This window comes from Panthera onca, chromosome A2, assembly GCF_046562875.1.
Source record: "Panthera onca isolate mPanOnc1 chromosome A2, mPanOnc1 haplotype 2, whole genome shotgun sequence".
NCBI lineage: Eukaryota > Metazoa > Chordata > Mammalia > Carnivora > Felidae > Panthera > Panthera onca.
Genome location: NC_138340.1, coordinates 122,489,803 through 122,505,148, shown reverse-complemented (window position 1 = coordinate 122,505,148; position 15,346 = coordinate 122,489,803).

Sequence of the window (15,346 nt, the reverse complement as noted above, 5' to 3'; positions counted from 1 at the left end):
TCTACTTCAGTACCAGTCTGGCCCCAAAGTATCTCTACTGGAGTGTATTTCCAAAGAAATGCTGACTTAAGAAGCATGAGGAACCCAAAAAATAAAGAGGCAGTTTATTGTTACAAGAAGAACAAGAGCCCAGCAAGGCAGGAGTCCTGGATTCTGGCACTGCCTTTGCTATATAGAACTGAGAATATCAGCTGACTTTCCTGGTCATGACCTACAAAGTAAGGAATCTTTACAAAAAAACTCGATAACCCACCATCTTTTCTACTATGTAATCACATCCTTCACTGGCAAAAATAAATGCACTTTCTAGTGAACTGAATCCAGAAGCTGCTCATGCCAAAGGTCATCACATTATTATAATCACATCATCTTTCTGAAAATCAAAGTGGGAGAACAATCTTCCTCTCTGATTTTGCTAAAGACTTTTCATGTAGTCTGTGCTAAAATGTGTTGAACACTGGGTTATTATCTGAATGGAGTTCTGTTTGGCAACTGGTTTAATCAACTGTTTCACAATGTGTCATACATTTATGCCAGTTAATTTGGGTGTCTGACAACGGGAAATTTACTTTTAAAGGCTGTGATCATTGTATGAGTGGCATCAGCCTTTCGACTCCTAAATTAAGTATTATGAATTTGAACAATAATGCCCCGCCTGCCTATAAAGGAGTACATAAATAGATAAATAAATATCCTTAGTGTTTCAGGAAGAAAGGAATGAAATAAACGTCTTTCCCTCATCAGTACCTCTAAATTACTACATCATAATCACGAGGCAGGATTTTCACAATCATTTTGGATGTGTCACATTTACTAATTATTATATAACTTACTTTCAAATGCATCCCTACACTCACTGCATGTACAAGGTGATTTTCAACACCACTCATTCTGTTTCTGTAAGAATTTCCAAAGACACCCTTGAGAAGACTTGGAATAAAGTAAAGCTAAGGAATAATAATATTTCTGGCTCACTTCAAGTGATACTTTATTGTGTTGGAGTTGATGCTCTAAATGTAAAGAGTGGTTAAGAATGCAGACTTGGGAACCAAAATTCAGCCCTGTGTCTTCTGGTTCTCATCTGCCAAGTGATGGAGGTAGCAGGTCTCACACATAGTCATTATGAAGAAGGTAATACACACAGAGTTTAGAATAGTGCCTCACCCACAAATGTAAGCAGCTCGTTTTAAGTGGGTGATCTCATTTCATTCTCAAAACAGCTCTAGAACGTAGCCATGAGCTTCTTCCTTTCACAGCTGAGGAAAAGTTAAAGGCTAAGGGGGCACCAGAGGCTACACAGGACTCAGGATAAAGAGGTGAACCCCCATTCTATGCTTCTTTCAGGCCTCACCTCTATTTATAGCCATTGTGTAAGGGAGCGAGGGTCAGAGCAGAAGCACTAATGCCCTGTGGAACCTCAAATATGAGAACGCTGTTACCCGATTTCACCCCAATCTTAAATTCCTTTAACTCTCTAAATTTCTTTAACTTTTCCTCAGAAGTCTTATTTGGAAGGTTTTTAAAAAATTTTTAATGCTTATTTATTTTTGAGAGAGAGAGAGAGAGAGAAACAGGGAGAGAGACAGAATCTGAAGCAGGCTCCAGGCTCTGAGACCGATGTGGGGCTCGAATTCACTGACCACAAGATCATGACCTGAGCTGAAGTCACATGCTTAACTGGCTGAACCACCTGGGCTCCCCTGAAAGTTGTTAATTTTATAATTCTCCTCTAAACCAATAACAAGGTTTCCAATTCTTCCATAGTTGGAAACTCAAAAACAGAGAGAATCCTTTAGGGTAAGATAATAAAGACAATCATCTTATACAGCTTATAGGCAACAAATAGCTTTTAGACAAATACATACATATATATATATATATATTTATAAGGTGAATTACACATACATATATATTTTACTGCTGGATTCCATGACCTGAAGTAGGCAGGAGGATGCAGCTTTGGAATGCATTTATAAGGCATTTAGGCAAAAGAGGAGGTAATAAGTATCTTACTCATTATTTATCACTTGGATCCCCTGAAGCAATAAAAAAAAAAAAAGTCAAGGCACTGAGCTGGCATGTTGGTGTTCCATAAGAATTCCAAGTATTTGTGAAAAGAAAATAAAGATCCTACATTAGACAGACGGTGAGCATCTATATATTCCAAATATGAAATCAGTATGACCCTCAAAATGAAGGTCAGTATTAATGGAAAAATGTGGTTAAGAGCTAAACGTGCTCCTGAACTGAAAAGTTCGGAAGGTATAAATGATTTGGAAGAAAAGAGATGCACAGTCTGGAAGAGTAGGAGGAAGAAATGGTTCTGTTCTTCTGCCCACCCCTTATATCTACCATTCCTCTTCTTCAAAGGACTGCTTGTCTTGCATCCCTTTTTAGGTCCGTTGAAGGGGCAGGTGAGGGCAGAGCTTTGTGCAGCTCATGGACTGCCCACCAAGATGGCCGCCTCTGCAGCACTACCACCTGCCATGAGACAAAGAAAAGTGCCCAGATCTGTCATGATGGAGACATTCTTCTCTCGGCCTCTATTTTAGCATCACCGTTGCTGGGGCCCTCTATTCACCTCTCTGGATCGCCCACAGTCTCAATATCCTGCTTAGCCTCTCTCTTACTTCAGTTCTACTCCAAGGAGGAGGGGTCCCAGATCACTAAAAATGATCCCATCTTCTGCACTTTGAACATATATTCGTGTATCCCTCTGCCCCACAATTTCGTTCCTCATGTTACTGTGCTACAGAGCAGAGAGGGCACTGATCCAACAGGATTGACACAGTCTGAAATCATTCATGAAGCTTTTCATGAATTTTCGGAACATAGGAAAATAAATGAGGTTATGAGCTCAAACTATGTATACAGGCCAGATTGATTTAGTATTGCTGTGTTCTGCTTTATTGTTTCCATTCTGCTTCACAGCCAACAGCCACCCCTCACCCCTATAACAAACTCTTTTGTCCAAACCATCTCCTTTGAGGGCAGTATGAGATACCACAATAGAGGAAAGCGTGACAGAACCTCCCATGGTGTAGAAAAATAACCAGAAACAAACTCTTGAGTCAGTGTCAGTTGTTACTTTGTTTGAAAAGCAATCCTGTTTTAACAGAACGGAACATAAGCATTGTTTAAGAGTTACATTTGAAAACACTTAAAAGATGAAATGTTTCACCTTCTGGAGTGAAACACAGTACCCTGGCTCATTCTAACTGATCAAAGAATGGTTGCCCAATGTCTAAATAATGGATATTCCAAAAGATGCCGCATGACCTTTAGAATGTTTCCATCCCATCATTACACCATGACTTGTATCCATCATGTCTTCTGAGAAAGACTGTGAAATTGATGTGACTTCAAATGTTGTAATGAAGGCATTTATTTACATGTGAGAGTCCCTCCCTCTCTCCCTTCCTTCCTTCCTTCCTTCCTATTGTTACTTTCTTTCTCTCATTCTTCATTCATGTATTATATTAATTTTTATTTAATTTTTCAATGTTTATTTATTTTTGAGAGAGAGAGATAGAGAGAGATAGAGAGAGGGAGAGGGGAACACAGAATTCGAAGCAGGCTCCAGGCTCTGAACTGTCAGCTCACAGCCTGACTTGGGGCTCGAACTCACAGACCATGAGATCATAACCCGAGCCGAAGTTGGATGCTTAAGTGACTGAACCACCCAGGGGCCCCTTATATTAATTTTCAATGAATAAAAAGATGCTAATTTAGAAATATAATGTGTACCTAATCTCACTATGGATTTGAATACAAGAACTCCCAGTTGTTTTTTTTTAATGTTCCTCTTGACTGTCATTATAGTTACACCAAATTTCACTGTCCTGGTAAAGACATTACTAAAGTCATCATTTGGCATTAGAAAACACCAAGGATGTCTTTCTAAAAAATAAATATATTCCACATTTTAACTTAGAAAAATTTAATTTAAAGTAAAAATTTTAAAAAGCACTTTGGGAAACAGGATGAAAAAGAAAATACGAGCTGGGATGACTTTTAAGCCTCCATCCACAGGGTACAGAAGTGAATGGTGGATACCCAAGTCTGCTCACACTGACGCTGTTATATTGGCAGAGCCATAACTATGACAGCAAATAGCAGGTGGTTAAGTACAGTTAAAGGAAAAAGCAAGCATTGTAGAGAAAACCAAGAATATTTGGATAGATTTAGGGCACAGGTCAGAAGAGTGGGTGAGGAAAAGATACTGACCAAAAAGTGAGAAAATGTGAAAGCTCTCTTCCATATTCTACACCCTACCAAGGTTGAGCGAAACCCAGCTAATAACAAATCCAAATACATGACATGCGGTTAATCATATTCTAAGGAAGACAGAAATGATAGCCAGACACACGTAAAGAGGGAAAAACAGATGGCAAGCCCTCTGGAGAGGAACTAGAACATTCCTCTGAAATGTGGAATGGAGAGATCCATGAGGTATCACTCAGGACATGAAGGTAGCCCAGGTTCACGTAGCCAGACCAGCCTCAACCTTCACCTAGTGCTTGGTGGAAATTTGAGCATGGCCTCAAGCACCTGGACAGTGGTTTCTGGGATGGGTCCTTCCTTCCAGCAAGTGCATCTGTCCTACGTGTTTCCTCCTGCTCTGGTTGCTGTGGTACATCTTCTGAGGACGGGACCTGGAGCTCCTGAAGGATGCAGTCCCTCGTCTCCCGCAGCCTGTCATCATGCCCACAACTCCAGCCAACACTGAGCTTGTATGTGGACAGTGCCTACCTCTCCACGTGCCACGCCTGATACCTGTGCTACCATATGGTGGTGCTGACTTCTGCTCACAGCTTTTTAGAGCCCTCATTCCCCTCTGTGCTTGATCTTTATTACACTGCTCCTCCTGAGCTGAGGCAGAAGTCATGAGACTGGGGCTACAGGACAGTCTGCATGATGGATACCACCAGAATCCCCCATATTCCTACACAAGGACCTCAAACGGACCCCAAATATCTCTTCTCCTTTGGTATAAATTCCTTCCTGGGAGGGCCTCTGTACAGACCTTTCTGAGTAAGCCTCTGAATAGTAATGACTCCTGGAGGTTGACCTCTTTTTGCCAGCACTGAATTTCATATGAGTTTTCTTAATTAACCAATAACCTTTGGGATGGAGATTATCCCTCCTTTCCACATGAGAAAAACTGAGGCCCAGAGAGGTGAGAGCCTCGCCCAACATCTGTCAGCCAATATATTACAGAGCCAGGATTTATATTCACATCTTCTGTGCTCCAAGAACAAAACTCTTAACAGCTAGACAGAGGTGTTCCAAAGGTAATGCCCCACAGACAGGAGCTTCTGTGTACAAGAGGCAGGATGCAGGCCTGTCCCTTGCCTGGGTTTAAAGCCACTACATTCCTTTAAACTGAAAATCCAAGGAAATGGACATGATGAAATAATTTATTCTGCCTCAGAGCTTATGGTCTTCCTTGACAACTTTGGATTCCTACAGATCAGTCCCAATCACACAGGATGGGAGAGGTGAAAGGCTTCAGACTAACAGCAACTTTGTATGAATTAGAAGTGACATTTTTTTCAATGGAAAAATCCCAAAGATATGAATTAACACAGGACATGGACACCTGCAATGGGGATTTTTATACAGTAATAGTGCACTCACGTCAGAAATGTGTTTTTTTTTTTAATATTTCAGTTCTACAAGACAATTAGCTACAAAGAACATGGCCACAGGAAATTAGGTGTCACTGTTTGATGCTACCTTATGGGGTAGAAGCAGTGTAAATTTTAATTCCATGACCCAAATGGTTCTAAGTAAGACAGCAAAGAATAATCATCGTACCTGATGTTTGGAAGGCACTGGACAAGGGTAGGAGTGTATCTGAGTTTGTAAGAAGCTGGAAATGACAAGCATGTGCAAACGTTTTTCATAGAGGTATAGGGGGAAGCAACTGGCCATGCAGATTCTAGGCAGAAACTGGTGTGGCTAAAACATGGGGAAATTCTATGGGGCACCTAGGTGGCTCCGTTGTTTAAGTGTCCAACTCTTGATTTCAGCTCAGGTCCTGATCTCAGGGTTGTGAGATCGAGCCCTGTGTCAGGCTCTGTGCTGAGTGTGGAGCCTGCTTGGGATTTTCTCTCTCTCCCTCTGCCCTTTCCCCCCACTTACATGAGCACATTATTACTGTCTCTAAAGGAAAAAAAATGGGAAAATTATAATGGATCTATTGTGCCCCCTTCACTGAGTTTGCTTCACATTCGATTCCCCAACACTTTGATGTTCTCACTTACAACAAAGTTCTACCCTCAGTTGTGAAACCCAAGTCTAAAACTTCTTAAGAAACATACCCCAACATGTGAAATTCCAAGCACCGTTCGAGATATCTTGTACCCTTATTTTCACGCCTCAGGGCAGCTTCCTTCTCTAATTTTATCACAGGAGAGGCGCTTTCTATATGAAGATGCTGAAATTATTCAGTGAATAGGTTAACTTAATTTGCCCTGATTAGCTTTATTTCTATCATTTTTGCTTTGCATGTTTTAAATCTATACAAATTTAGAATGATTGCATCTTCCTAAATAGAGTCTGTCTTTATTTTTTTATAAAAGGGTGTACTTTACAGGACTCGAATATATCTTTTTCTATCTTTTGACTTCCATTTTCAGCATCCTATTTTTAAGATGTTTCTTTTGTAAGTAGCATATGGCTGTTGTTTTTTTAATCTACTTGGATAATCCTTATGCTTTAATTGGAGGATAATAGTACCACCGTATTTTGTAGCACATGCTTTGGTTCTTGGGCCACATGCCCAAGGCCCCCCTCTGACTTGAGATGCAGCTTTGGTGAGAAATTCCAAAATATTCTGACAGTGTCCCACCTCAAGCATCATACTATGTTCATTATGTTTCTTTGTGTGTGTGCTTTTCATCTATTTTTCTATGTTTAAATGTGGATATTTTCTATTGGCCTGGCTTCCAGTTCACTAATCTTTTTCTTGGTTGTATTTAATTTGTTGTTGAACCTATCTATTTCTTAATTTAAGTTATATATTGTTAAGTTCTGGAATTCCCATATGATGTTTTAAAATATATGTTACAGTTGCCTAATGAAGTTTCTCAATGTGTCATCTAGTTTTTTTAAAAAAATTTTTTTAAGTTGATTTATTTTTGAGAGAGACAGAGTGTGAGCAGGGGAGGAACATAGAGAGAGGGAGACACAGAATCCTAAGCAGGCTCCAGGCTCCGAGCTGTCAGCACAGAGCCCAACACAGGGCTTGAACCCATGAACCACGAGATCATGATCTATTTTCTTGATCATCATCTATTTTCTTGAACTTACTAATTAGTTATTTAAAAGTCTGTGATAACTTCAATATCTGCATCACCTGTAAGCTTGTTGCTATTTTCTCCCCTTAGTTTTTCCTTATTTCTTTTTGTCCCTAATTATGTTTGCGAATTTTTCATTAAATGCCAGACAGTGTGTATGAAAAAAATTCAAGGCTCAGAGTAATGTTATGTTCTTCCGGAGATAATTGGCTTTGCTTCTGGGTGGGAGTTAGGTAGCAACTGTGTGTTTTAGTCCAATATGGAACTTAGCTGATTTGAACCTGGGTTTCATCATTATAAGGGCTGGTTAAATTCTGTGAACCCATAGTTCTTAGGTATAGTCCTTCAGGTGTCCAAAATGACTCCAAGAGATGGTTTGGGGTATTTACCAAGACCCCCCAGTCACAGAGGGCCTTGAATTCCAACTTTTTTCTCTCCAAAGTTCTGCCCATCTTCTCAACCTCTCGGCCTCAACTGGTAAATTCCTGAAGGGAAATTGTGCTTACCTCTATGTGCTTCTTTTCTTTCCAGGGTCCTGGTGCCCCAAGCCCTGGTTATCTTCTGGCTGACCTGACTGTACCCTGATATTTACATATACTCTGATACACTTACATGTGTATATATCATATACACATATGTATACATAATCTCCAGCCTTTTTAGTTGTTCTAGGTGAGAGGGTTTTTCTAACAAGTTAATCCATCACACAAAGATGGAATTATCCATATCCATGAGTCAGCATTTTGGGGGACCCTTGGCATTGGTGTACCAGAGCCAGAAGTTTACCTAGGTCATAAAACTGAACCTGCCTCTAATGAACTGTGTAACCATGGGCACATTATTTCACCCCTATGTATCTTAGGTCTAAAATGAGAGGTTCAACTATACAATCTCTTAGATCTTCTCCAGTTATGCCATGCTATAATTCTGTTCTGCTTATTCACAGAACTAACTATATTTAAAAAATGAAATACAGTTGGTATTCATAAGTCACTGGCTAGTAAAACTAAAAAGTAGTTTGCTAACCTTGCATTTTAAAACTTTACCAGTGTTTCTTAGGACTTTCTGTAAGGGGCTTTAAGAACTTCTGGGGCCCCAGGGTGGCTCAGTCGGTTAAACCTCCAAGACTCTTGATTTTGGCTCAGGTCATGATCTCCTGGTTCATGAGATTGAGCCCAGCATTGGGCTTTGTGCTGGCAGCACAGAGCCTGTTTGGAATTCTCTCCTTCTCTCTGTCTCTCTGCTCTTCCCCTGCTTACACTTGTCCTTGTATGCATTCTCTCTCTTTCAAAATAAATAAACAAACACACAAACAAACATTGAAAAAAAAAGGCTTTAAGAAGTTCCTTCAAGATTTTTCCCTTTAGATCCTAGATAGTAAGGGAAACACCAGACCACTGTTAATCCATACACACCTATTAGTAGCTTTGCTTTCCTGGGATAAACCCTTTTTTGTTTTGTGTATCTTTTTTTACATATGTTACTTTGGTTTGACCATAACTTATTCTGGATTTTTTGTTTCTATGTTCACACGTGAGAATGGCCTATAATTTCCCTTTCTTGTGCTATCCTCGACTGTTTTCTACATCAAAGTTATTTACCAGACCCATACAGGCAGGCAGGGATCTTTTTCTCTTGTTTTATTTTCTGGAACAGTTGGATAAGACAGATGCTTTCACTTCTTTGGCTCTCTGATAAAACTGAGTGTGGTGGTTTGAGAAGTAGACTTCCATTAATGCTTTAAATTCCTTAAAGATATTAGGGTTTTCTAATAATTTTCAAGCCAACTCTGGCAATTTTTCCACTTCATCTAAATTTTAAGATCTATTTGCATAAAGGTTTTCAAAATATCCTCTTATGATTCATTTAATTTATAATATAGTCATGACCCTTCTGCATTTCTGATATTATTTGTTTCTTTTCTCTTTTTCTTGAGCAATATAACCAGCACTTTTTTCAGTGTCTCTAAAGAACTGGCTTCGATTTTGTCGATCCTCTCTATTGCATAGTTAATTCCTGTATCATTAATTTTTTTTTTTTACTAATTCATTGATTCCATTTCCTTGGATTTACATTCTGAGCTGATATCTCAGCTCATTTGTTTATAACCTTTCTTAATTTCTAATGTAAGTATTTAAGTCTGCATTAAAATGAGTCATGAAGCCATGACAGAAAATGATACATGGGAATGAGTCAATTGACCAAAGCTTAATAAAGGAATTATTTGCAAGTTGTGGAGAAAGTTAACAAGTCTATTTCATATAACAAAGTCTAAAGATTAAATCTGTCTATCCCATAATTGTGTGCCCTTGGGAAGCTTTAAACCCACTTCCCCATTCTCATGCTGCCATGTTATTCTGATCTCATACCTTAGTTCCAACATGTTTTTAGCTACCTCACCACTCTTTTAGATGTCATTGTTACAGTTTTGCTTTCACGGTCATTTTATTTAGATTTACTTCTTTTATTCCTCATGATTTCATTCTCCTGGGTCTTTCTGCATCCAATTGCCTTCTTTTTAAAGTTCAGCCTTTATTTAGTATTCCTTTCAGTGAGGGTCTGTGAGTGGTAAACAGTCACTTATTAAATTATTATTTGGTTGTCATTTGATGATAACTTTTATGTTAATTACTCAGCATGGAGTTTCCTCATTATATGACATATGTGGGATTCCTTACTACTGTGGAGCAGGCATAAGATTTCACAAGTTCTCGTGGGTGACTTTCTTCTCTTACAGAGCAAATTCTTTTGCAACTTTACCAGACCAGTGTGAATGGAGATTTTCTAGATGGTGAGGTCAGGTATGACTTTGACATGGGAAGCTTTATGTGTAGAGCACTATTCTTGTTTCCTTGTCCTGGTTGGGCTGTAGCCCATCTCCTGTCCCTTGTAGATATTCAAACTCCACCCATCTACCCCAAGATCTTCTATTCTTTCTGAAAACTCAATGGGCTCCTCCAGGATTATCTTCTGTTTTACTACTCATGCTTCAGTTTTCTTTTTATTAAAAAAATTTTTTTAATGTTTATTTTTGAGAGAGAGAGAGAGCGTGAAAGGGGGAGGGGCAGATAGAGAGGGAGACACAGAATCTGAAGGAGGCTCCAGGCTCTGAGCTGTCAGCACAGAGCCCGACATGGGGCTGGAACTCATGAATGGCAAGATCATGACCTTGGCTGAAGTCAGACACTTAACCGACTAAGCCACCCTGGAGCCCCTCTTTTTATTTTTATTACCTCCTTTTTCCACTCAAGGTCTTGCGTGTTCATCATATTCACCGCTGTCTAGTATTTCATTGTATGAATATGCCACATTTTTCTCTATGTTCCTATTCATGGACATTTTGGCTCTTTTACAGCCACAGTATGTCCTCCTTGGATATGTTCTTTGTGTATATATATGAGCATGTCCTTAGAATATATTCTGAGCAGTGAAATTCCTGAGTCATAAGTTATGTACATCTTCACCCCAGCTAGATTTTGCCATTTTGTTTTTCAAAGTGGTTGTAATAATTGACAATCTCACCCACAGTACGGGCGAGTGTCTGTGGCCCCACATTCTTGCCAACAGTTTGTATCCTTAGTCTTTTTGTCTTTCTGCCAATCTGACAGGTGTGAAATCTGTGACTTATTTGCATTTATCCCAATTACTGGAGAGGCTGAGCATCTTTTCATGTGTTTCTTTACTCATTCATTTCTTTACTTATTTTTCTTTTTAAAAATTTTTCTTCTTATTGATTTATAAGTATCATATATTCAAGAGGCTAATCTACATGGTTTTGCAAATTAGAAATATCTTCTCCAGTCTGTGGGTTGTTTGCACATGCCTTTTGATGAAAATAAAATTTTAATTTTAATGATGTTAAAGTTGTCTATCTTTTCCTTCAGGTCTTCCATTTTTTGAGGATAGATTAAGAATATTTTTCCTACTCCAGCTTCATAAAGCATCATCCTATATTTTCTTCCAAATGTTTAGCTTTTTGCATTTCTTTTTTTCTTACATTTCATTTTTTTACATTTCATTTTTAAATCCATCTTTACGTTTGCCATGAGGAAGGAATTCAATTTTATATTTTACTGTATGGGTAATCATCGAGCTCTGTCTTGGTAGGAACTGGGATCGATTTTTGTGAATGGTCCATTGAGGAAAAACAAGCTAGCACTGAGCAACCTTCAGTAATTTGTCACAAACAGCAAGATTTGGGGCAAAGTCTTGTGAAAGATTATTTTTGAACTACTCAAGGTTAGCTCTCCTATTGAGCTTTTGTCTGAAATCCTTTCCGTAAAACAAACAGTTAAGTGGCCCTTCTCTCTGCAACCTAACACTGAATTTTTCTACTTTAGCAAGTATTTCTTTACACTGGGATATCTATGTGTCTTTGTATTTTCTCCACTAAACTGTGGCACCCTCAGATTGAGGACAGTGCCTTCTGATCTTTGCATCCCCAGTGCCTGACATGTAATAGACACTAAACGTTTGGCAGATTAATGAATTAATGAGCATATTTGGAGCACTCAGAGGGGAGCTTGGAAGAGCCCCAGCCGGCTTGCTTAATGCTGGATGGAATCCTGTATAAATTCTTTACTCTTCTCATTCCTGCCTCTAAAAATTGGGGAAGAGAAAGATATTCTAAAGTATGCAATAATTAGTTCTAGAAGTGTCTTGTCCTCGGCTTTTGTGAATTAATTTGGGAAGCAGCACAATGCCCCATTTACTTTCATTTTTCTTTTAAAGAGAGGCAGAGAAACATCATGCATACAAAAAGCTACATTAGGCTGAATCCAGCTCCAAGTGGTTAAAGAGTTACAATCCAATCCTGTGCACATGATTCTAATCTTTTTTCATTTGTTTTATCTCAATGATTAGTTATTTCATACCACACATTTTTTTTACCTGCCTTAACACATTTGAACTCTGTAAAATTCTCCTTTGCACATGAGTTAGTGTGAAATTTATTACCATATTCTTTCCACTTACTAAAAGGGATGTACTTTACAAATATGACTGCAGTGCAAATTTATTATTTACATCCCGAGCCCTAGCCTTCATAACTACTTAATATGGATAAGGTGTTTAGTTTTCCAATGGAGTCCAGCTGCATCACTGGAATCAAACTTGTAATTGCCTCTTTGGGATTTAAAACCATTATAGTTGTGCTTTTATGTTCTCTTTTGTTTTGCTTGAATCACTTTTTCAGGTCTATGAAGTACAGCTGGCACAATAAAAGTTTGATCAATGCATAACCAATGCAGTGTATATTTCTTCCAGAAATATAAAACCCAGGTGAAAAATGTTAATCTATGAAAATTATCTTTGTCAGCTACTTATTCTTGGAATTTAAATGGGTTTCGGTCTTGAGGTAAGGGCTGAACTTGGATTTCGGTGTGAAAGTTTTCTGACTTTGCCGATGTGGTATGCTGATGTGTGTGTGAGGGGCTGTGGGATACAGAGTCTCTATGACCAGAATAAGACTTTGTTACCATTTATAAAAAAGTCTATACTTAGATTGGTTAAATAATGTTCACTTGATTGTCTTAAATAATCTCTTGATTAGAAAATGGAGACAATGATTTTTTTTTTTTTCCTTTGGTTTAGGGGGCAAATACCACACACTCAAATTTTTAAAAATATAAACATTATATTTATAAAGAAATACCTTTCAAAACTCTCACAATTTAAGATTGAGTACTAGCATTTATTATTATTATTATTTTTTTGGCGACAAAGAACTGAGGCTTGCCAGTTTCACTTGAAGGTAACATGATTTTGAAATGGTGTGATTGTCTCTAATTTCTAAGTGCAATCGGGGTTAATCATAGACAGATGTTCACCATTAACTCCAAATTTCTTTGTTCTTGTCCATTAAAATTAACTATATTTTGAAGGAAACACAAAGCTGTGTCCATGGCTCCTCCTCCAAGGAAAAAAAAACCCTATATACCGATATAGAACATAGGACAGTGTTAACCATTGCCTTAAAATCTTTGGTTCTACCACATCCACCACCTGGGACCAACGTGACTGGGACACAGTTGTGTCTGTCTTATTTGTCCCCCGGCTTCCCTGTCTGTGCATTTTCTCCCTTGCATGGCTCACGTGTCTACTTGGTTTCTTTGCTCTTCCTCTTTATCCTAAATTTGATCCTTGGAAAGAATTGATATTAGTCATTTACTTACTAGTGTAAATTAAAGTCATTCTTCTATCTTTTCCTTGACATATTATGTCTAGAAGCTAATATTATGGAATAAATTGCTTTATCCCTAGAAATACATATTTAAGCAAGTGCCCAGGAGAGGACGGAGAGAGAGGCCACTTCACAGTTTGCACAACATTTAGACAACAACGAGGTGTGTCCACTGGCAGGGTCAAGACTAGGGAGAGGAGAGTGAGGCACTTGCCTTGGGTGTGAAGTTTAGGGGGCACACACACCTACAAACTCAGTAACTGAGATAAGTATTTTATGGCAAAACTTAAAAAAATAAATTTTGGTAGTTTGTTGGTCCCACCTAACTTGCACGCTCTAACCTTGATCCTGAGGTGAATACTTCACCCTTGTCCTGGCCCTGCTTGGTAGTCCTTTTCCAAACATTATTTTATTTTTATTTATTTATTTTTAAATTTTTAAATGCTTTTTATTTATGTTCAGGAGAGGCAGAGTGCAAGCGGGGGAGGAGCAGAGAGAGAGGGAGACACAGAATCCCAAGCAGGCTCCAGAAGCTGTCAGCTCAGAGCCTGACACGGGGCTGGAACTTACAAACTGCAAGATCGTGACCTGAGCCGAAGTCAGACCCTTAATGGACTGAGCCACCCAGGCGATCCCCCAAACAGTATTTTGAAAACTACTTCTACCTAGTATCTGCCTAGTGTCTCTGATACAGGGACAGTCTGGTCTAGGCTCTCCCCATGGAGGGTAGATAAACAGCTCATCATATGGGCTCTGAGAGAACTGTTCATTGTCACAGCATTGTCGTAGCATGCCAGGCTCAATAAGTATTTTGAAATAGGATTGAATGGGTGAATTCATAAATTAATGAATCAATGTATGTCTGGGATTATTAGTGCCCTGATGAAAAGGAGACAGCTTTACTCTGCTTTCTAAATCACAGCTGCTTCCAAGTGGGTTTGCTACATCTTTGCAAAGTAACTTAAGCAACAATAAACCTTAATACAAAAATCTCCTGCTTTATGCCACTGTGATATAAGTTAGACATGTAAGCTAGTAGCATAAATACAATAAAAAATGGTCTTCAGTTTCTTAATATAAGGCAAAAGTCATAAAGGAGTTATTTTGAGTAACCACATTGCTTTTTAATTTGGGGATGAACTAGGATAATTTCACTTCCCAGATTAAAAATAGGTACTTTGTTGATAGTAAACTAAATTCCAAACCTACTGATTTTTATAACTATGGAATTATAAGAGCTTATCTTCAGGAGACTTTATTCAACCAAAATCAGATCCACTTTCTATCTGCTTATTATATTAAATATTAAGGAAGCAATGTCTGTGTTACTTAATTAGTCCACTAGGTAGAGCATGGAAATATTTATATTATAGTCAGCTAAGTCCCATGGAGATATTGTAGAGATAATATAGAGTATCAGACAACTTAAAATGGTGGAAAACCCAAGAATCACTAACATAGCATTTACTTAAACTTCCAAGATTCATGTATTTAAATGTACAGAGGCTGGGTGCTTTTGGAATTCGGTTTAAATAAAATAGCTAAAATCACATGACAAAGCCTTGGTTCAGGAGAAGCTGGGAATTTTTAACACTTCTTTTTCTTACCTGTGCCTAGAATTCTCATCTGCCTGTCTATTGCCATAGTGGAATTTGACCAACCTCTTAGAAAGAGGCAGGCTTTTTTTTATTTTATCTGTGGTTGAGTCAAGCATATTTGGATTTATTGAGCAATGTCATTGGTTCTAGCAGGGCAGAGAGGAATACGGAGAGAGGACCAGGCAGAGGGGCTGGGGCAGGTAAAGATGGGGAAAGCATTTTCAGCTAAGACATAGACATGGAATGTGGTGTTTGAAAGTTTG